At 38.7% G+C, this 22048-nt stretch overlaps 1 protein-coding gene across 2 annotated transcripts in view; it reads left to right on the top strand.

Moving 5' to 3' along the window:
- Window positions 1–22048, top strand: part of LOC110515716 (protein sidekick-2-like) — a 73641-nt gene that overhangs the window by 21849 nt on the left and 29744 nt on the right. The gene's annotated exons all lie outside the window — the stretch shown is intronic.

Below are 22048 nucleotides of genomic sequence, written 5' to 3'. Positions count from 1 at the left end.
TCTGTCCTCATGTCCCAGTTCAGTTTGAAGGATATACTCAGGAGCCTGTGCCCTCTCTGTCCTCATGTCCCAGTTCAGTTTGAAGGATATACTCAGGACCCTGTACCCTCTCTGTCCTCATGTCCCAGTTAGGTTTGAAGGATATACTCAGGACCCTGTGCCCTCTCTGTCCTCATGTCCCAGTTCAGTTTGAAGGATATACTCAGGACCCTGTGCCCTCTCTGTCCTCATGTCCCAGTTCAGTTTGAAGGATATACTCAGGACCCTGTGCCCTCTCTGTCCTCATGTCTAAGTTCAGTTTGAAGGATATACTCAGGACCCTGTACCCTCTCTGTCCTCAAGTCAGTTCAGTCTGAAGGATATACTCAGGACCCTGTGCCCTCTCTGTCCTCATGTCCCAGTTCAGTCTGAAGGATATTCTCAGGACCCTGTGCCCTCTCTGTCCTCAAGTCAGTTCAGTTTGAAGGATATACTCAGGACCCTGTGCCCTCTCTGTCCTCAAGTCAGTTCAGTTTGAAGGATATACTCAGGACCCTGTGCCCTCTCTGTCCTCAAGTCAGTTCAGTCTGAAGGATATTCTCAGGACCCTGTGCCCTCTCTGTCCTCATGTCCCAGTTCAGTTTGAAGGATATACTCAGGACCCTGTGCCCTCTCTGTCCTCATGTCAGTTCAGTTTGAAGGATATACTCAGGACCCTGTGCCCTCTCTGTCCTCATGTCCCAGTTCAGTTTGAAGGATATACTCAGGACCCTGTGCCCTCTCTGTCCTCAAGTCAGTTCAGTTTGAAGGATATACTCAGGACCCTGTACCCTCTCTGTCCTCATGTCCCAGTTCAGTTTGAAGGATATACTCAGGACCCTGTGCCCTCTCTGTCCTCATGTCCCAGTTCAGTTTGAAGGATATACTCAGGACCCTGTGCCCTCTCTGTCCTCATGTCCCAGTTCAGTCTGAAGGATATACTCAGGACCCTGTGCCCTCTCTGTCCTCAAGTCCCAGTTCAGTTTGAAGGATATACTCAGGACCCTGTACCCTCTCTGTCCTCAAGTCCCTGTTCAGTTTGAAGGATATACTCAGGACCCTGTGCCCTCTCTGTCCTCATGTCCCAGTTCAGTTTGAAGGATATACTCAGGACCCTGTACCCTCTCTGTCCTCATGTCCCAGTTCAGTTTGAAGGATATACTCAGGACCCTGTGCCCTCTCTGTCCTCATGTCCCAGTTCAGTTTGAAGGATATACTCAGGACCCTGTACCCTCTCTGTCCTCATGTCCCTGTTCAGTTTGAAGGATATACTCAGGACCCTGTACCCTCTCTGTCCTCAAGTCCTAGTTCAGTTTGAAGGATATACTCAGGACCCTGTGCCCTCTCTGTCCTCATGTCCCAGTTCAGTTTGAAGGATATACTCAGGACCCTGTACCCTCTCTGTCCTCATGTCCCAGTTCAGTTTGAAGGATATACTCAGGACCCTGTACCCTCTCTGTCCTCATGTCCCAGTTCAGTTTGAAGGATATACTCAGGACCCTGTGCCCTCTCTGTCCTCATGTCCCAGTTCAGTTTGAAGGATATACTCAGGACCCTGTACCCTCTCTGTCCTCGTGTCCCAGTTCAGTTTGAAGGATATACTCAGGACCCTGTACCCTCTCTGTCCTCATGTCCCAGTTCAGTTTGAAGGATATACTCAGGACCCTGTGCCCTCTCTGTCCTCAAGTCCCAGTTCAGTTTGAAGGATATACTCAGGACCCTGTGCCCTCTCTGTCCTCATGTCCCAGTTCAGTTTGAAGGATATACTCAGGACCCTGTACCCTCTCTGTCCTCATGTCCCAGTTCAGTTTGAAGGTTATACTCAGGACCCTGTGCCCTCTCTGTCCTCAAGTCCCAGTTCAGTTTGAAGGTTATTCTCAGGACCCTGTACCCTCTCTGTCCTCAAGTCAGTTCAGTTTGAAGGATATACTCAGGACCCTGTGCCCTCTCTGTCCTCATGTCAGTTCAGTTTGAAGGATATACTCAGGACCCTGTGCCCTCTCTGTCCTCATGTCAGTTCAGTTTGAAGGATATACTCAGGACCCTGTGCCCTCTCTGTCCTCATGTCCCAGTTCAGTTTGAAGGATATACTCAGGACCCTGTGCCCTCTCTGTCCTCAAGTCAGTTCAGTTTGAAGGATATACTCAGGACCCTGTACCCTCTCTGTCCTCATGTCCCAGTTCAGTTTGAAGGATATACTCAGGACCCTGTGCCCTCTCTGTCCTCATGTCCCAGTTCAGTTTGAAGGATATACTCAGGACCCTGTGCCCTCTCTGTCCTCATGTCCCAGTTCAGTCTGAAGGATATACTCAGGACCCTGTGCCCTCTCTGTCCTCAAGTCCCAGTTCAGTTTGAAGGATATACTCAGGACCCTGTACCCTCTCTGTCCTCAAGTCCCTGTTCAGTTTGAAGGATATACTCAGGACCCTGTGCCCTCTCTGTCCTCATGTCCCAGTTCAGTTTGAAGGATATACTCAGGACCCTGTACCCTCTCTGTCCTCATGTCCCAGTTCAGTTTGAAGGATATACTCAGGACCCTGTGCCCTCTCTGTCCTCATGTCCCAGTTCAGTTTGAAGGATATACTCAGGACCCTGTACCCTCTCTGTCCTCATGTCCCTGTTCAGTTTGAAGGATATACTCAGGACCCTGTACCCTCTCTGTCCTCAAGTCCTAGTTCAGTTTGAAGGATATACTCAGGACCCTGTGCCCTCTCTGTCCTCATGTCCCAGTTCAGTTTGAAGGATATACTCAGGACCCTGTACCCTCTCTGTCCTCATGTCCCAGTTCAGTTTGAAGGATATACTCAGGACCCTGTACCCTCTCTGTCCTCATGTCCCAGTTCAGTTTGAAGGATATACTCAGGACCCTGTGACCTCTCTGTCCTCATGTCCCAGTTCAGTTTGAAGGATATACTCAGGACCCTGTACCCTCTCTGTCCTCGTGTCCCAGTTCAGTTTGAAGGATATACTCAGGACCCTGTACCCTCTCTGTCCTCATGTCCCAGTTCAGTTTGAAGGATATACTCAGGACCCTGTGCCCTCTCTGTCCTCAAGTCCCAGTTCAGTTTGAAGGATATACTCAGGACCCTGTGCCCTCTCTGTCCTCATGTCCCAGTTCAGTTTGAAGGATATACTCAGGACCCTGTACCCTCTCTGTCCTCATGTCCCAGTTCAGTTTGAAGGTTATACTCAGGACCCTGTGCCCTCTCTGTCCTCAAGTCCCAGTTCAGTTTGAAGGTTATTCTCAGGACCCTGTACCCTCTCTGTCCTCAAGTCAGTTCAGTTTGAAGGATATACTCAGGACCCTGTGCCCTCTCTGTCCTCATGTCAGTTCAGTTTGAAGGATATACTCAGGACCCTGTGCCCTCTCTGTCCTCAAGTCAGTTCAGTTTGAAGGATATACTCAGGACCCTGTGCCCTCTCTGTCCTCATGTCAGTTCAGTTTGAAGGATATACTCAGGACCCTGTGCCCTCTCTGTCCTCATGTCAGTTCAGTTTGAGGGATATTCTCAGGACCCTGTGCCCTCTCTGTCCTCATGTCAGTTCAGTCTGAAGGATATTCTCAGGACCCTGTTCCCTCTCTGTCCTCATGTCAGTTCAGTTTGAGGGATATTCTCAGGACCCTGTGCCCTCTCTGTCCTCATGTCAGTTCAGTCTGAAGGATATTCTCAGGACCCTGTTCCCTCTCTGTCCTCATGTCAGTTCAGTTTGAAGGATATACTCAGGACCCTGTGCCCTCTCTGTCCTCATGTCAGTTCAGTTTGAAGGATATACTCAGGACCCTGTGCCCTCTCTGTCCTCATGTCAGTTCAGTTTGAGGGATATTCTCAGGACCCTGTACCCTCTCTGTCCTCAAGTCAGTTCAGTCTGAAGGATATTCTCAGGACCCTGTACCCTCTCTGTCCTCATGTCCCAGTTCAGTTTGAAGGATATACTCAGGACCCTGTGCCCTCTCTGTCCTCATGTCCCAGTTCAGTTTGAAGGATAAGCTCAGGACCCTGTGCCCTCTCTGTCCTCATGTCCCAGTTCAGTTTTAAGGATATACTCAGGACCCTGTACCCTCTCTGTCCTCAAGTCCCAGTTCAGTTTGAAGGATATACTCAGGACCCTGTGCCCTCTCTGTCCTCATGTCAGTTCAGTTTGAAGGATATACTCAGGACCCTGTGCCCTCTCTGTCCTCAAGTCAGTTCAGTTTGAGGGATATTCTCAGGACCCTGTGCCCTCTCTGTCCTCATGTCCCAGTTCAGTTTGAAGGATATACTCAGGACCCTGTGCCCTCTCTGTCCTCATGTCCCAGTTCAGTTTGAAGGATATACTCAGGACCCTGTGCCCTCTCTGTCCTCAAGTCAGTTCAGTTTGAGGGATATTCTCAGGACCCTGTGCCCTCTCTGTCCTCATGTCCCAGTTCAGTTTGAAGGATATACTCAGGACCCTGTGCCCTCTCTGTCCTCAAGTCAGTTCAGTTTGAGGGATATTCTCAGGACCCTGTGCCCTCTCTGTCCTCAAGTCCCAGTTCAGTTTGAAGGATATACTCAGGACCCTGTGCCCTCTCTGTCCTCAAGTCCCAGTTCAGTTTGAAGGATATACTCAGGACCCTGTGCCCTCTCTGTCCTCAAGTCAGTTCAGTTTGAAGGATATACTCAGGACCCTGTGCCCTCTCTGTCCTCAAGTCCCAGTTCAGTTTGAAGGATATACTCAGGACCCTGTGCCCTCTCTGTCCTCATGTCAGTTCAGTTTGAAGGATATACTCAGGACCCTGTGCCCTCTCTGTCCTCATGTCAGTTCAGTTTGAAGGATATACTCAAGACCCTGTGCCCTCTCTGTCCTCATGTCCCAGTTCAGTTTGAAGGATATACTCAGGACCCTGTACCCTCTCTGTCCTCAAGTCCCAGTTCAGTTTGAAGGATATACTCAGGACCCTGTACCCTCTCTGTCCTCAAGTCCCAGTTCAGTTTGAGGGATATACTCAGGACCCTGTGCCCTCTCTGTCCTCAAGTCCCAGTTCAGTTTGAAGGATATACTCAGGACCCTGTGCCCTCTCTGTCCTCATGTCCCAGTTCAGTTTGAAGGATATACTCAGGACCCTGTACCCTCTCATTCCTCAAGTCCCTGTTCAGTCTGAAGGATATACTCAGGACCCTGTGCCCTCTCTGTCCTCAAGTCAGTTCAGTTTGAGGGATATACTCAGGACCCTGTGCCCTCTCTGTCCTCAAGTCCCAGTTCAGTTTGAGGGATATACTCAGGACCCTGTGCCCTCTCTGTCCTCAAGTCCCAGTTCAGTTTGAGGGATATACTCAGGACCCTGTGCCCTCTCTGTCCTCAAGTCAGTTCAGTTTGAGGGATATACTCAGGACCCTGTGCCCTCTCTGTCCTCATGTCAGTTCAGTTTGAAGGATATTCTCAGGACCCTGTGCCCTCTCTGTCCTCAAGTCCCAGTTCAGTTTGAAGGATATACTCAGGACCCTGTACCCTCTCTGTCCTCATGTCCCAGTTCAGTTTGAAGGATATACTCAGGACCCTGTACCCTCTCTGTCCTCATGTCAGTTCAGTTTGAAGGATATACTCAGGACCCTGTTCCCTCTCTGTCCTCAAGTCAGTTCAGTTTGAAGGATATACTCAGGACCCTGTGCCCTCTCTGTCCTCATGTCAGTTCAGTTTGAAGGATATACTCAGGACCCTGTGCCCTCTCTGTCCTCATGTCAGTTCAGTTTGAAGGATATACTCAGGACCCTGTGCCCTCTCTGTCCTCATGTCAGTTCAGTTTGAGGGATATTCTCAGGACCCTGTACCCTCTCTGTCCTCAAGTCAGTTCAGTCTGAAGGATATTCTCAGGACCCTGTACCCTCTCTGTCCTCATGTCCCAGTTCAGTTTGAAGGATATACTCAGGACCCTGTGCCCTCTCTGTCCTCATGTCCCAGTTCAGTTTGAAGGATAAGCTCAGGACCCTGTGCCCTCTCTGTCCTCATGTCCCAGTTCAGTTTTAAGGATATACTCAGGACCCTGTACCCTCTCTGTCCTCAAGTCCCAGTTCAGTTTGAAGGATATACTCAGGACCCTGTGCCCTCTCTGTCCTCATGTCAGTTCAGTTTGAAGGATATACTCAGGACCCTGTGCCCTCTCTGTCCTCAAGTCAGTTCAGTTTGAGGGATATTCTCAGGACCCTGTGCCCTCTCTGTCCTCATGTCCCAGTTCAGTTTGAAGGATATACTCAGGACCCTGTGCCCTCTCTGTCCTCATGTCCCAGTTCAGTTTGAAGGATATACTCAGGACCCTGTGCCCTCTCTGTCCTCAAGTCAGTTCAGTTTGAGGGATATTCTCAGGACCCTGTGCCCTCTCTGTCCTCATGTCCCAGTTCAGTTTGAAGGATATACTCAGGACCCTGTGCCCTCTCTGTCCTCAAGTCAGTTCAGTTTGAGGGATATTCTCAGGACCCTGTGCCCTCTCTGTCCTCAAGTCCCAGTTCAGTTTGAAGGATATACTCAGGACCCTGTGCCCTCTCTGTCCTCAAGTCCCAGTTCAGTTTGAAGGATATACTCAGGACCCTGTGCCCTCTCTGTCCTCAAGTCAGTTCAGTTTGAAGGATATACTCAGGACCCTGTGCCCTCTCTGTCCTCAAGTCCCAGTTCAGTTTGAAGGATATACTCAGGACCCTGTGCCCTCTCTGTCCTCATGTCAGTTCAGTTTGAAGGATATACTCAGGACCCTGTGCCCTCTCTGTCCTCATGTCAGTTCAGTTTGAAGGATATACTCAAGACCCTGTGCCCTCTCTGTCCTCATGTCCCAGTTCAGTTTGAAGGATATACTCAGGACCCTGTACCCTCTCTGTCCTCAAGTCCCAGTTCAGTTTGAAGGATATACTCAGGACCCTGTACCCTCTCTGTCCTCAAGTCCCAGTTCAGTTTGAAGGATATACTCAGGACCCTGTGCCCTCTCTGTCCTCAAGTCCCAGTTCAGTTTGAAGGATATACTCAGGACCCTGTGCCCTCTCTGTCCTCATGTCCCAGTTCAGTTTGAAGGATATACTCAGGACCCTGTACCCTCTCATTCCTCAAGTCCCTGTTCAGTCTGAAGGATATACTCAGGACCCTGTGCCCTCTCTGTCCTCAAGTCAGTTCAGTTTGAGGGATATACTCAGGACCCTGTGCCCTCTCTGTCCTCAAGTCCCAGTTCAGTTTGATGGATATACTCAGGACCCTGTGCCCTCTCTGTCCTCAAGTCCCAGTTCAGTTTGAGGGATATACTCAGGACCCTGTGCCCTCTCTGTCCTCAAGTCAGTTCAGTTTGAGGGATATACTCAGGACCCTGTGCCCTCTCTGTCCTCATGTCAGTTCAGTTTGAAGGATATTCTCAGGACCCTGTGCCCTCTCTGTCCTCAAGTCCCAGTTCAGTTTGAAGGATATACTCAGGACCCTGTACCCTCTCTGTCCTCATGTCCCAGTTCAGTTTGAAGGATATACTCAGGACCCTGTACCCTCTCTGTCCTCATGTCAGTTCAGTTTGAAGGATATACTCAGGACCCTGTTCCCTCTCTGTCCTCAAGTCAGTTCAGTTTGAAGGATATACTCAGGACCCTGTGCCCTCTCTGTCCTCATGTCAGTTCAGTTTGAAGGATATACTCAGGACCCTGTGCCCTCTCTGTCCTCATGTCAGTTCAGTTTGAAGGATATACTCAGGACCCTGTGCCCTCTCTGTCCTCATGTCAGTTCAGTTTGAAGGATATACTCAGGACATGTTGATATTTATTAACACTGAACACAAAACTAAATAACAAGGAGAACGAACGAAAACGAAACAGTTCTGTCTGGTGAAGACACAGAGACAGAAAACAATCACCCACCACTAAAATGGGGAAAACAGCTACCTAAGTATGATTCTCAATCAGAGACAACTAACGACACCTGCCTCTGACTGAGAACCATACCAGGCCAAACACATAAATACTACATAGAAAAGGGAAGATAGACTGCCCACCCCAACTCACGCCCTGACCATACTAAAAGACATAATAAAAGAACTAAGGTCAGAACGTGACACATATATGCAACAGGTTTGGACCCAGGATATGGGAACTAACAGTCAGGGGGGGGTGAGGGGGGTGGTTTGAGTCTTATTGATAAGGATTTGACAGCTACTACTAACGTCTTCATGGGGAAATCACAGGGGTGGAATGGAAGCCTGATGACACATTAGAGGAAGAGGAGGAGGGTACTGTATAGGGTTGAATATTTTCCCAGTATTTTACAAATGTTTCATCCTGAGAATAAATCACTTTTCTCCTGGGTAACCCGGTATTTCCCGCCAAAACCGGACATTTATTCAAAAGCTTATGAAGAATATTGTGTCTGGATTTGATAAAAAATAGAAAGCCAATAGATGTAGCTGGCTATGTGCTCTCTTGGGTAAATACATGAAACTAGCCCCAGTAGGCTAATATGTTTGAGTGTGAACTGCATTACTGTACTGTATTGTATTATACTGTATTACTGTACTGTATTGTATTATACTGTATTACTGTACTGTAATGTATTATACTGTATTACTGTACTGCATTGTATTATACTGTATTACTGTACTGTAATGTATTATACTGTATTACTGTACTGGAATGTATTATACTGTATTACTGTACTGCATTGTATTATACTGTATTACTGTACTGTAATGTATTATACTGTATTACTGTACTGTAATGTATTATACTGTATTACTGTACTGCATTGTATTATACTGTATTACTGTACTGTAATGTATTATACTGTATTACTGTACTGCATTGTATTATACTGTATTACTGTACTGTAATGTATTATACTGTATTACTGTACTGTAATGTATTATACTGTATTACTGTACTGCATTGTATTATACTGTATTACTGTACTGTAATGTATTATACTGTATTACTGTACTGTAATGTATTATACTGTATTACTGTACTGCATTGTATTATACTGTATTACTGTACTGTATTGTATTATACTGTATTACTGTACTGTAATGTATTATAATGTATTACTGTACTGTAATGTATTATACTGTATTACTGTACTGCATTGTATTATACTGTATTACTGTACTGTAATGTATTATACTGTATTACTGTACTGTAATGTATTGTACTGTATTACTGTACTGCATTGTATTATACTGTATTACTGTACTGTATTGTATTATACTGTATTACTGTACTGCATTGTATTATACTGTATTACTGTACTGCATTGTATTATACTGTATTACTGTACTGTATTGTATTATACTGTATTACTGTACTGTAATGTATTATACTGTATTACTGTACTGCATTGTATTATACTGTATTACTGTACTGCATTGTATTATACTGTATTACTGTACTGTAATGTATTATACTGTATTACTGTACTGCATTGTATTATACTGTATTACTGTACTGTAATGTATTATACTGTATTACTCTACTGTATTGTATTATACTGTATTGCTGTACTGCATTGTATTATACTGTATTACTGTACTGTAATGTATTATACTGTATTACTCTACTGTAATGTATTATACGGTATTACTGTACTGTATTGTATTATACTGTATTACTGTACTGCATTGTATTATACTGTATTACTCTACTGTATTGTATTATACTGTATTACTGTACTGTAATGTATTATACTGTATTACTGTACTGCATTGTATTATACTGTATTACTGTACTGCATTGTATTATACTGTATTACTGTACTGTAATGTATTATACTGTATTACTGTACTGTAATGTATTATACTGTATTACTGTACTGCATTGTATTATACTGTATTACTGTACTGTAATGTATTATACTGTATTACTGTACTGTAATGTATTATACTGTATTACTGTACTGCATTGTATTATACTGTATTACTGTACTGTAATGTATTATACTGTATTACTGTACTGTAATGTATTATACTGTATTACTGTACTGTAATGTATTATACTGTATTACTGTACTGTAATGTATTATACTGTATTACTGTACTGTAATGTATTATACTGTATTACTGTACTGCATTGTATTATACTGTATTACTGTACTGTAATGTATTATACTGTATTACTGTACTGTAATGTATTATACTGTATTACTGTACTGTATTGTATTATACTGTATTACTGTACTGTAATGTATTATACTGTATTACTGTACTGTATTGTATTATACTGTATTACTGTACTGCATTGTATTATACTGTATTACTGTACTGTAATGTATTATACTGTATTACTGTACTGTATTGAATTATACTGTATTACTGTACTGCATTGTATTATACTGTATTACTGTACTGCATTGTATTATACTGTATTGCTGTACTGTAATGTATTATACTGTATTACTGTACTGTATTGAATTATACTGTATTACTGTACTGCATTGTATTATACTGTATTACTCTACTGTATTGTATTATACTGTATTACTGTACTGCATTGTATTATACTGTATTACTGTACTGTATTGTATTATACTGTATTACTCTACTGTATTGTATTATACTGTATTACTGTACTGCATTGTATTATACTGTATTACTGTACTGCATTGTATTATACTGTATTACTGTACTGTAATGTATTATACTGTATTACTGTACTGCATTGTATTATACTGTATTACTGTACTGCATTGTATTATACTGTATTACTGTACTGTAATGTATTATACTGTATTACTGTACTGTAATGTATTATACTGTATTACTGTACTGCATTGTATTATACTGTATTACTGTACTGTAATGTATTATACTATATTACTGTACTGTAATGTATTATACTGTATTACTGTACTGCATTGTATTATACTGTATTACTGTACTGTAATGTATTATACTGTATTACTGTACTGCATTGTATTATACTGTATTACTGTACTGTAATGTATTATACTGTATTACTGTACTGCATTGTATTATACTGTATTACTGTACTGCATTGTATTATACTGTATTACTGTACTGCATTGTATTATACTGTATTACTGTACTGTAATGTATTATACTGTATTACTGTACTGTAATGTATTATACTGTATTACTGTACTGCATTGTATTATACTGTATTACTCTACTGTAATGTATTATACTGTATTACTGTACTGTATTGTATTATACTGTATTACTGTACTGCATTGTATTATACTGTATTACTGTACTGTAATGTATTATACTGTATTACTGTACTGTAATGTATTATACTGTATTACTGTACTGTATTGTATTATACTGTATTACTGTACTGCATTGTATTATACTGTATTACTGTACTGCATTGTATTGTATTATACTGTATTACTGTACTGCATTGTATTATACTGTATTACTGTACTGCATTGTATTATACTGTATTGCTGTACTGTAATGTATTATACTGTATTACTGTACTGTATTGTATTATACTGTATTACTGTACTGCATTGTATTATACTGTATTACTGTACTGCATTGTATTATACTGTATTACTGTACTGTAATGTATTATACTGTATTACTGTACTGCATTGTATTATACTGTATTACTGTACTGCATTGTATTATACTGTATTACTGTACTGCATTGTATTATACTGTATTACTGTACTGCATTGTATTATACTGTATTACTGTACTGTAATGTATTATACTGTATTACTCTACTGTATTGTATTATACTGTATTACTGTACTGTATTGTTTTATACTGTATTACTGTACTGTAATGTATTATACTGTATTACTGTACTGCATTGTATTATACTGTATTACTGTACTGTAATGTATTATACTGTATTACTGTACTGCATTGTATTATACTGTATTACTGTACTGCATTGTATTATACTGTATTACTGTACTGCATTGTATTATACTGTATTACTGTACTGTATTGTATTATACTGTATTACTGTACTGTATTGTATTATACTGTATTACTCTACTGTATTGTATTATACTGTATTACTGTACTGCATTGTATTATACTGTATTACTGTACTGTAATGTATTATACTGTATTACTGTACTGCATTGTATTATACTGTATTACTGTACTGTAATGTATTATACTGTATTACTGTACTGCATTGTATTATACTGTATTACTGTACTGCATTGTATTATACTGTATTACTGTACTGTAATGTATTATACTGTATTACTGTACTGCATTGTATTATACTGTATTACTGTACTGTAATGTATTATACTGTATTACTGTACTGCATTGTATTATACTGTATTACTGTACTGTAATGTATTATACTGTATTACTGTACTGCATTGTATTATACTGTATTACTGTACTGTAATGTATTATACTGTATTACTCTACTGTATTGTATTATACTGTATTACTGTACTGTAATGTATTATACTGTATTACTGTACTGTATTGTATTATACTGTATTATTCTACTGTATTGTATTACTGTACTGCATTGTATTATACTGTATTACTCTACTGTATTGTATTATACTGTATTACTGTACTGTAATGTATTATACTGTATTACTGTACTGTAATGTATTATACTGTATTACTGTACTGTAATGTATTGTATTATACTGTATTACTGTACTGTATTGTATTGTATTATACTGTATTACTCTACTGTATTGTATTATACTGTATTACTCTACTGTATTGTATTATACTGTATTACTGTACTGTAATGTATTATACTGTATTACTGTACTGCATTGTATTGTATTATACTGTATTACTCTACTGTATTGTATTATACTGTATTACTCTACTGTATTGTATTATACTGTATTACTGTACTGTAATGTATTATACTGTATTACTGTACTGCATTGTATTATACTGTATTACTGCACTGTATTGTATTATACTGTATTACTCTACTGTATTGTATTATACTGTATTACTGTACTGCATTGTATTGTATTATACTGTATTACTCTACTGTATTGTATTACTGTACTGCATTGTATTATACTGTATTACTGTACTGCATTGTATTATACCGTATTACTGTACTGCATTGTATTATACTGTATTACTGTACTGCATTGTATTATACTGTATTACTGTACTGTAATGTATTATACTGTATTACTGTACTGCATTGTATTATACTGTATTACTGTACTGTAATGTATTATACTGTATTACTGTACTGCATTGTATTATACTGTATTACTGTACTGTATTGTATTATACTGTATTACTCTACTGTATTGTATTATACTGTATTACTGTACTGTAATGTATTATACTGTATTACTGTACTGCATTGTATTATACTGTATTACTCTACTGTATTGTATTATACTGTATTACTGTACTGTAATGTATTATACTGTATTACTGTACTGTAATGTATTGTATTATACTGTATTACTCTACTGTATTGTATTATACTGTATTACTGTACTGCATTGTATTGTATTATACTGTATTACTCTACTGTATTGTATTACTGTACTGCATTGTATTATACTGTATTACTGTACTGCATTGTATTATACCGTATTACTGTACTGCATTGTATTATACTGTATTACTGTACTGCATTGTATTGTATTATACTGTATTACTCTACTGTATTGTATTATACTGTATTACTCTACTGTATTGTATTATACTGTATTACTGTACTGTAATGTATTATACTGCATTACTGTACTGCATTGTATTGTATTATACTGTATTACTCTACTGTATTGTATTATACTGTATTACTCTACTGTATTGTATTATACTGTATTACTGTACTGTAATGTATTATACTGCATTACTGTACTGCATTGTATTGTATTATACTGTATTACTCTACTGTATTGTATTACTGTACTGCATTGTATTATACTGTATTACTGTACTGCATTGTATTATACCGTATTACTGTACTGCATTGTATTATACTGTATTACTGTACTGTAATGTATTATACTGTATTACTGTACTGTAATGTATTATACTGTATTACTGTACTGTAATGTATTATACTGTATTACTGTACTGCATTGTATTGTATTATACTGTATTACTGTACTGCATTGTATTGTATTATACTGTATTACTCTACTGTATTGTATTATACTGTATTACTCTACTGTATTGAATTATACTGTATTACTGTACTATAATGTATTATACTGTATTACTGTACTGCATTGTATTATACTATATTACTGTACTGCATTGTATTGTATTATACTGTATTACTCTACTGTATTGTATTATACTGTATTACTGTACTGCATTGTATTATACCGTATTACTGCACTGCATTGTATTATACTGTATTACTGTACTGTAATGTATTGTACTGTATTACTGTACTGTATTGTATTATACTGTATTACTCTACTGTATTGTATTATACTGTATTACTGTACTGTATTGTATTATACTGTATTACTGTACTGCATTGTATTATACTGTATTACTGTACTGTAATGTATTATACTGTATTACTGTACTGCATTGTATTATACTGTATTACTGTACTGCATTGTATTATACTGTATTACTGTACTGTAATGTATTATACTGTATTACTGTACTGCATTGTATTATACTGTATTACTGTACTGTAATGTATTATACTGTATTACTGTACTGCATTGTATTATACTGTATTACTGTACTGCATTGTATTATACTGTATTACTGTACTGCATTGTATTATACTGTATTACTGTACTGTATTGTATTATACTGTATTACTGTACTGTATTGTATTATACTGTATTACTCTACTGTATTGTATTATACTGTATTACTGTACTGCATTGTATTATACTGTATTACTGTACTGTAATGTATTATACTGTATTACTGTACTGCATTGTATTATACTGTATTACTGTACTGTAATGTATTATACTGTATTACTGTACTGCATTGTATTATACTGTATTACTGTACTGCATTGTATTATACTGTATTACTGTACTGTAATGTATTATACTGTATTACTGTACTGCATTGTATTATACTGTATTACTGTACTGTAATGTATTATACTGTATTACTGTACTGCATTGTATTATACTGTATTACTGTACTGTAATGTATTATACTGTATTACTGTACTGCATTGTATTATACTGTATTACTGTACTGTAATGTATTATACTGTATTACTCTACTGTATTGTATTATACTGTATTACTGTACTGTAATGTATTATACTGTATTACTGTACTGTATTGTATTATACTGTATTACTGTACTGCATTGTATTATACTGTATTACTCTACTGTATTGTATTATACTGTATTACTCTACTGTATTGTATTATACTGTATTACTGTACTGTAATGTATTATACTGTATTACTGTACTGCATTGTATTATACTGTATTACTGCATTGTATTGTATTATACTGTATTACTCTACTGTATTGTATTATACTGTATTACTGTACTGCATTGTATTGTATTATACTGTATTACTCTACTGTATTGTATTACTGTACTGCATTGTATTATACTGTATTACTGTACTGCATTGTATTATACCGTATTACTGTACTGCATTGTATTATACTGTATTACTGTACTGTAATGTATTGTACTGTATTACTGTACTGTATTGTATTATACTGTATTACTCTACTGTATTGTATTATAATGTATTACTGTACTGTATTGTATTATACTGTGTTACTGTACTGCATTGTATTATACTGTATTACTCTACTGTATTGTATTATACTGTATTACTGTACTGTATTGTATTATACTATATTACTGTACTGTAATGTATTATACTGTATTACTGTACTGTAATGTATTATACTGTATTACTGTACTGCATTGTATTGTATTATACTGTATTACTGTACTGTAATGTATTATACTGTATTACTGTACTGTAATGTATTATACTGTATTACTGTACTGCATTGTATTATACTGTATTATTCTACTGTATTGTATTATACTGTATTACTGTACTGTATTGTATTATACTGTATTACTGTACTGTATTGTATTATACTATATTACTGTACTGTAATGTATTATACTGTATTACTGTACTGTAATGTATTATACTGTATTACTGTACTGCATTGTATTATACTGTATTATTCTACTGTATTGTATTATACTGTATTACTGTACTGCATTGTATTATACTGTATTACTGTACTGTAATGTATTATACTGTATTACTGTACTGCATTGTATTGTATTATACTGTATTACTCTACTGTATTGTATTATACTGTATTACTGTACTGCATTGTATTGTATTATACTGTATTACTCTACTGTATTGTATTATACTGTATTACTCTACTGTATTGTATTATACTGTATTACTGTACTGTAATGTATTATACTGTATTACTGTACTGCATTGTATTGTATTATACTGTATTACTCTACTGTATTGTATTATACTGTATTACTGTACTGTATTGTATTATACTATATTACTGTACTGTAATGTATTATACTGTATTACTCTACTGCATTGTATTATACTGTATTACTGTACTGTATTGTATTATACTGTATTACTCTACTGTAATGTATTATACTGTATTACTGTACTGCATTGTATTATACTGTATTACTGTACTGTAATGTATTATACTGTATTACTCTACTGCATTGTATTATACTGTATTACTGTACTGTATTGTATTATACTGTATTACTCTACTGTAATGTATTATACTGTATTACTGTACTGCATTGTATTATACTGTATTACTCTACTGTATTGTATTATACTGTATTACTGTACTGTAATGTATTATACTGTATTACTGTACTGTAATGTATTGTATTATACTGTATTACTCTACTGTATTGTATTATACTGTATTACTGTACTGCATTGTATTGTATTATACTGTATTACTCTACTGTATTGTATTACTGTACTGCATTGTATTATACTGTATTACTGTACTGCATTGTATTGTATTATACTGTATTACTCTACTGTATTGTATTATACTGTATTACTCTACTGTATTGTATTATACTGTATTACTGTACTGTAATGTATTATACTGTATTACTGTACTGCATTGTATTGTATTATACTGTATTACTCTACTGTATTGTATTATACTGTATTACTGTACTGCATTGTATTGTATTATACTGTATTACTCTACTGTATTGTATTACTGTACTGCATTGTATTATACTGTATTACTGTACTGCATTGTATTATACCGTATTACTGTACTGCATTGTATTATACTGTATTACTGTACTGTAATGTATTATACTGTATTACTGTACTGTAATGTATTATACTGTATTACTGTACTGTAATGTATTATACTGTACTACTGTACTGCATTGTATTATACTGTATTACTGTACTGCATTGTATTGTATTATACTGTATTACTCTACTGTATTGTATTATACTGTATTACTCTACTGTATTGTATTATACTGTATTACTGTACTATAATGTATTATACTGTATTACTGTACTGCATTGTATTATACTATATTACTGTACTGCATTGTATTGTATTATACTGTATTACTCTACTGTATTGTATTATACTGTATTACTGTACTGCATTGTATTATACCGTATTACTGTACTGCATTGTATTATACTGTATTACTGTACTGTAATGTATTGTACTGTATTACTGTACTGTATTGTATTATACTGTATTACTCTACTGTATTGTATTATACTGTATTACTGTACTGTATTGTATTATACTGTATTACTGTACTGCATTGTATTATACCGTATTACTGTACTGCATTGTATTATACTGTATTACTGTACTGTAATGTATTGTACTGTATTACTGTACTGTATTGTATTATACTGTATTACTCTACTGTATTGTATTATACTGTATTACTGTACTGTATTGTATTATACTGTATTACTGTACTGTAATGTATTATACTGTATTACTGTACTGTAATGTATTATACTGTATTACTGTACTGTAATGTATTATACTGTATTACTGTACTGTAATGTATTATACTGTATTACTGTACTGTAATGTATTATACTGTATTACTGTACTGTATTGTATTATACTGTATTACTGTACTGTAATGTATTATACTGTATTACTGTACTGTATTGTATTATACTGTATTACTGTACTGTAATGTATTATACTGTATTATATAGACTGGAATTACGCGCTTCGTTCTAACCAAGATAAAGCAGGGAGAGAACATGTGGTTCTGGTGCAGAACATGCAGACTACAAAGTTCCAAGTATAGGCTAGCGAATTAGATTTGAAATGTTAAATATAATAGGGCCTATTTGTATAATTAGTAGGCTGACGCATATATACCTTTCATAATATTTCATGTTATTAGCCTTCCTCCTCTTTCTCTCTCTCGCTTTCAACAGTTAAATAAAACACGTTTCGTTGTCCTCATCTTCATCATTCTGATCACAGCCTTGAATAATGCCGGACTAGAATGAGATGCAGAGGGCTTTCACTTCTCTTCACCAAGAATGAATGGTTGGTTATGGGCCTGAATAAATAACTACTACAGCCTACCGCCATTGCACGTTCACCCGTCTTTCAGACCACCAGTGAGTTCTACTGGCTGCTCTTCTTTCAGACTACCAGTGAGTTCTACTGGCTGCTCTTCTTTCAGACTACCAGTGAGTTCTACTGGCTGCTCTTCTTTCAGACTACCAGTGAGTTCTACTGGCTGCTCTTCTTTCAGACCACCAGTGAGTTCTACTGGCTGCTCTTCTTTCAGACTACCAGTGAGTTCTACTGGCTGTTCTTCTTTCAGACTACCAGTGAGTTCTACTGGCTGCTCTTCTTTCAGACTACCAGTGAGTTTTACCAGTGAGTTCTACTGGCTGTTCTTCTTTCAGACCACCAGTGAGTTCTACTGGCTGTTCTTCTTTCAGACTACCAGTGAGTTCTACTGGCTGCTCTTCTTTCAGACCACCAGTGAGTTCTACTGGCTGTTCTTCTTTCAGACTACCAGTGAGTTCTACTGGCTGTTCTTCTTTCAGACTACCAGTGAGTTCTACTGGCTGCTCTTCTTTCAGACCACCAGTGAGTTCTACTGGCTGCTCTTCTTTCAGACCACCAGTGAGTTCTACTGGCTGCTCTTCTTTCAGACTACCAGTGAGTTCTACTGGCTGTTCTTCTTTCAGACTACCAGTGAGTTCTACTGGCTGTTCTTCTTTCAGACCACCAGTGAGTTCTACTGGCTGCTCTTCTTTCAGACTACCAGTGAGTTTTACCAGTGAGTTCTACTGGCTGCTCTTCTTTCAGACTACCAGTGAGTTCTACTGGCTGTTCTTCTTTCAGACCACCAGTGAGTTCTACTGGCTGCTCTTCTTTCAGACTACCAGTGAGTTTTACCAGTGAGTTCTACTGGCTGCTCTTCTTTCAGACTACCAGTGAGTTCTACTGGCTGTTCTTCTTTCAGACTACCAGTGAGTTTTACTGGCTGTTCTTCTTTCAGACTACCAGTGAGTTCTACTGGCTGTTCTTCTTTCAGACTACCAGTGAGTTCTACTGGCTGTTCTTCTTTCAGACTACCAGTGAGTTCTACTGGCTGCTCTTCTTTCAGACTACCAGTGAGTTCTACTGGCTGCTCTTCTTTCAGACTACCAGTGAGTTCTACCAGTGAGTTCTACTGGCTGCTCTTCTTTCAGACTACCAGTGAGTTTTACCAGTGAGTTCTACTGGCTGCTCTTCTTTCAGACTACCAGTGAGTTCTACTGGCTGTTCTTCTTTCAGACTACCAGTGAGTTCTACTGGCTGTACTTCTTTCAGACTACCAGTGAGTTCTACTGGCTGCTCTTCTTTCAGACTACCAGTGAGTTCTACTGGCTGTTCTTCTTTCAGACTACCAGTGAGTTCTACTGGCTGCTCTTCTTTCAGACTACCAGTGATTTCTATTGGCTGCCCTTCTTTCAGACTACCAGTGAGTTCTACTGGCTGTTCTTCTTTCAGACTACCAGTGAGTTCTACTGGCTGTTCTTCTTTCAGACTACCAGTGAGTTCTACTGGCTGCCCTTCTTTCAGACTACCAGTGAGTTCTACTGGCTGTTCTTCTTTCAGACTACCAGTGAGTTCTACTGGCTGTTCGTCTTAGAGACTACCAGTGAGTTCTACTGGCTGCTCTTCTTTCAGACTACCAGTGAGTTCTACTGGCTGTTCTTCTTTCAGACTACCAGTGTTTTTTAAGGAGAGGCCAGCGGAGCACAGGTGTGTGCGTTTTGCGCAAGACACCGAGGCTATAAGTTACATCACCCATCATTCATTAGCTAAATATCAGGCTAAATGTATTTCCTGAAAGACGTAGGCTAGGCCATCTATATATGGGCCTATATATCAATCTAGAACAGGATTCTGTATTTTAGATGCTGAATGGAATTGGTTGAGAGTGAAAGACAGTGTGCTCTCTCGTACACTGATCTAAAGCAACTATATAGGAGGGTTTTACAACTGCAGCTGCAACAACAACAAAATAAACATCTTTACAATTGAAAAAGAATCTGAGCCCTGAAAGCCAGATGGCGATGATTAGACACGGTCATTATATTACTGCTGCAGCAAATGTAGACCTGCCTGTCTGTCACAAGAACAAAACGTTACCGTGAGACGATAGGTCTACGTACTGACATGGGCTGTCGGCCCCCACCCTGAGCGTTGATGAGTCATCATGCCAGAGAGAAGGCCGTGGAGAATCCAGATGTAGACAGCGCATATCATTAAACAGACATGGGCGGTCGGTCCCCACCCTGAGCGTTGATGAGTCATCATGCCAGAGAGAAGGCCGTGGAGAATCCAGATGTAGACAGCTCATATCATTAAACAGACATGGGCTGTCGGTCCCCACCCTGAGCGTTGATGAGTCATCATGCCAGAGAGAAGGCCGTGGAGAATCCAGATGTAGACAGCTCATATCATTAAACAGACATGGGCTGTCGGTCCCCACCCTGAGCGTTGATGAGTCATCATGCCAGAGAGAAGGCCGTGGAGAATCCAGATGTAGACAGCTCATATCATTAAACAGACATGGGCTGTCGGTCCCCACCCTGAGCGTTGATGAGTCATCATGCCAGAGAGAAGGCCGTGGAGAATCCAGATGTAGACAGCTCATATCATTAAACAGACATGGGCTGTCGGTCCCCACCCTGAGCGTTGATGAGTCATCATGCCAGAGAGAAGGCCGTGGAGAATCCAGATGTAGACAGCGCATATCATTAAACAGACATGGGCTGTCGGTCCCCACCCTGAGCGTTGATGAGTCATCATGCCAGAGAGAAGGCCGTGGAGAATCCAGATGTAGACAGCTCATATCATTAAACAGACATGGGCTGTCGGCCCCCACCCTGAGCGTTGATGAGTCATCATGCCAGAGAGAAGGCCGTGGAGAATCCAGATGTAGACAGCTCATATCATTAAACAGACATGGGCTGTCGGTCCCCACCCTGAGCGTTGATGAGTCATCATGCCAGAGAGAAGGCCGTGGAGAATCCAGATGTAGACAGCTCATATCATTAAACAGTTCCATTTCACGTCGTGATGTTCTCATAAATTATTTATTATAATTGACTGGTTTCTCACAGTTATTTATCCTGGGAAAATGGAGTGGTTTTGGGGTGGTAAAGAGAGAGAACTGCATTGTTGGTAAAGGGCTTGTCAGTCAGCATTCCACGGTAAAGTCTACACCTGATGTCTTCGGAGCACGTGACAAATAACATCTGATTTGATTTGATTTTAGCCCTCGGTAAATCTCAGTTACCGTGTTCTCGCCATTCAACCCTGGTACTGTAGAGTGATGGGGACACATGTGGAATGGGTTGTTCTGACCCACGTCCTGCCACACTACTGACACACACAAAGAGGCCTGTGTTCAGTCAGTCACCCCCCTGCAGACAAACACACTAAAACCCTCCTCTGTGGGTTCTAGAGGGGAATCAGTTTACAGAATGAATTCCTCTGGTGTTTCCCGCAGCCAGGCTGGTCACCCGGCCTCTTGAAGGACTGTGACATTGCAGAGAGAGGCAGAGTGGATGAAGTACTGAGGAGACCACAGAATATTCTGTC

This window comes from Oncorhynchus mykiss, unplaced genomic scaffold, assembly GCF_013265735.2.
Source record: "Oncorhynchus mykiss isolate Arlee unplaced genomic scaffold, USDA_OmykA_1.1 un_scaffold_227, whole genome shotgun sequence".
NCBI lineage: Eukaryota > Metazoa > Chordata > Actinopteri > Salmoniformes > Salmonidae > Oncorhynchus > Oncorhynchus mykiss.
The sequence above is the reverse complement of the archived record's forward strand: the minus strand, read 5'-3'. Positions and strand labels throughout refer to the sequence as shown.